Here is a 3,395-nt window from a genome sequence, read left to right as displayed (position 1 = left end):
TATTTTGATGGTGATTCTAGATATACCCTAGTGACAGAATTTCCATATAGTAGGGGCTTAAGGATGCCATTTGGCTTGAAGGATCGGCTTAGGGAATAAAACTGAGATTAAATGCTTATTCGCGGTGGGTTTTGGGGAGGGGAAGGAGGCCCACACTCCCGCTGCTCTGAATCACACCCGGCGGCTCTGCTAGTACGCATTCTCGCATTCTCGCTCTGCCCGGGCTTCCGCCTCCCTCGTGCCTCACCCTCTCCCTTCAGCTCGATACCTCCACCTTCGCCCTTTCCCTCATCACTAACTTTGTTTCGAAATCTGTCTCCTCTTTATCTCAATCTTGTAGTGACTGTCTGGAGGGCCAGAGTGCCCAGGGGACTGCCATAAAACCAGAATTATGATGTAACATCCAAGGCTAAAAGCTGAGATCACTTTTCCATTTTGAAAACAATTGTTTTAGATGGTGTGGCCCACAGAGAACGCTGGGTCTTAAGAGAATTGCAAAAATGTTTGTTTCTCTGCCTTTTTCACAAACAGGAAGAAACCCTCCAGAGCTGGCTATTTTGTCTCTGAGGGTGCTGCCCTTCCAAGGCAGAGCGAGAACCTGTTGCTCCTTTTTGGAGCTTTTGTCTTTCGGGTCTTACCACTCCTTCTCTTCCACTCCCGCCCCCACTAGAGGTGGAAATGATGAGTCTACAAATGAGGTCAAACCAGTGGAGGATGAAAAAAATAAGTCAGACTGACCTTTATAAATATACAGTACTGGATTTGAAAGGACTTGAACTTGACTACCAGTAGCTGAGGGTAAAGGCACGGAATAATAATGCCACTCACAGGGAGCAACTCCAGGTAAAGAATTATTTCTCTTTGATATATGATGCTGGGAAATCTCCTCCCGGAACCACCGAGAGAGGGTGCAGGGAAAGAAGAACTTGCATACACCATCGGGACAATGTTCTGGAGTGTGATTCGGTGACATTTGTCCAAATCCTTAAAAACGCGCTTCCACATTGACCCACCATTTCTTTCTGAGCCTTTGCCTTCACGAAGCAACTAGAAAAGTGCAAGGTGATTTTTAAGGGTGCTCGTCCCATTAAAGCTCCAGTGTAGACACCGAAAAAAAAGACCTAATTGCCCAAGAATAAGAGTCTAGTTAAATAAATTATGGTATAGCATACGATGGAATACCATGAAATCACTAAAAATGAATTCTACTTGTTGACATTAAAAAATGTTCGTAAGATATCGATGAGCGGGGTTGGGGGGGAGGGGCAAGATGTGAATGTAAATTAGAGCCTGGCCCTCGAAAAGCTAATCGGGGATGGACAAGAAACACAATCTTAGAAAGACTCCGAAAGAAAAGTAAAGATAATTAGACTATGGTCGGCTGTTTTGTTTTCACAAGAATCCTCGTTGTTTTATACAGTCCCTGATTACTCAGCTCCAAGCAGAGCAGGACGAAAATGAAGGAGAAGACATTAGGCTGGGAACATATCCTGAATAATCGAGAGTTCATTGTGGACTCTTAGTACCTCAAAATCCAATTAATTCATTAGCTCGGCGCCTGCGTTTTTCTTCTCTTCCCCCCGCCCCCGGCAGTCAGCCTTCTACTCTATGATGTCGTTTATTAGCAACCCCAAAATGGAGTGAGTAGAGGGAATAAAAAGGAGATAAAATCCAAATGAATCAAGTCTGTTACTCGTTAGCATCGATGGACCAGGGCGGGTGGAGACAGCAGTGACACAGTACTGTCTGGGTGTCTTCGATTACAGATCCCGGCTGAGGAGCAGCGTCTGGGGTGTGGGAGGCCCTCAGAGGGGTAGATCCTGAGTGAGGGGCTCTGCTTCGGGACCTCAGAGCCACAGACCCCACACCACGTGCTCCACGTGGCAGATTTCCCATAAGAAAGAGAATTCAGCCAGAAACGGTCTTTTCTCCAGCTCCCAACTACTTTTCAGAAACCTGACTCCTGCTGTCCCTGTGGGGTCCCTGAGTGACATCAAGGCTCGCATCAGTGGCCTGATGTCAGGCTAGACACCAGATGAACAAAGCATCCTTGTGCTCAGATGCCTTCAACAGTCAACCTACCCGTCCATCCCTTCTGTCCATAACCCTTACCTGCTTGATTATCACAAACCTATATTTTTTTTGTCTGCAAGGAGAAAGCAACTCCGATAACAGTGGTCTCTAAACTGCTACTGTTCCCAGTGTTCATTAGGGAATAAAAATATAAAAGACATAACACATTCCACCATAAAGTCATATTTGCAGCTACTACCCCATTTGAAATGTGGTACATCTGGTCTCCCATCAAGGCCAATGGTCTTATTTTCTTTCCCACAAAGCCATTATGTAACTTTTTATTTTCTGTCCTGTTTCTCTCAGCCAAAGCTGCATGCTTCTAATATCTTTCAAGATCTGTAAGACACCTACAGTCATTAACTTCTTGTTATTCTTCCTGTTCAAGCAACAGCTTAAAAAATTTAAAACCTCAGACCTCCCAGAGATCGTTTATGTGTGTAATTATGTTCAGAGCAATATTTAAGTTTCAATTCCCTAAGAGGGAAGAAAAGACTGGGATGCGTGGATTGGCAAGCGGAAGGTGTCCTAGGGGGACACATTCCTACTGGATGGCCTCCCGAGGGAGTGACCGACAGAGCGATGAGGGCACTGATGGCCGACGCGCATGTTCGTGAGCACAACCAAGGTCGCACCGCAGACACGAAGACGCCCCTCGGGGGTCGTGGACGACTGCAGCCCTTCTTCTAATTTATGCACACAGGACCCTGCGCCACGCCTTGTGGACACGGCACCGCAGAGCCAGAGCGAGGAGGAGGCAGCTGGAACATCCCTGGGGCTCGGAGAGCCACGTGACAAACATCTCACTCAGTGTGGTCTAAGGAAGCGGGCACGGCTGGGGGAAGCAGAGGTCCGGGCCCAGGCGCCTGTGAGCTTGGGTGAGCCCCCCCTCTCCTGGGACTTATTTGACTCTGCTGTAAATGGCTCTGGCACTAAGAGGTTTCTAAGGCCCTTCCCAGCTGGTCATTCTAGGACTCCGACACTTTGATCTAAATGGAGTGGGGCGGATGTTCTTGTTGGGTGTCTTCCAGTCCCATAATTCCTAGAGTTTAGGAAAAAAAAGATACATCAAGGACAGAATGAGTGGAGAAATTAATGATTTAAATGAAAGTTTGGCTATTTTCTTATTTCCGTTTTCCTGTTTCCCATGTGCCTCTAAGCCAGGATGATAACACGTGAGCAGGTGCATTTACGATAACGAAAGCCTGCCCCAAACTTGCCAGGTTCTTGCGCGCACTTGCCGGGCACGACTCAAAAACCTGCACTTGACAGGGCCGAGCCCTGTGGTCTCAGGGCTAAGTCCCGCCGCTGGGGCAGACCAA

The sequence above is a fragment of the Pteropus alecto genome, unplaced genomic scaffold (assembly GCF_000325575.1).
Source record: "Pteropus alecto unplaced genomic scaffold, ASM32557v1 scaffold101, whole genome shotgun sequence".
NCBI lineage: Eukaryota > Metazoa > Chordata > Mammalia > Chiroptera > Pteropodidae > Pteropus > Pteropus alecto.
This window is presented reverse-complemented; position numbering follows the sequence as displayed.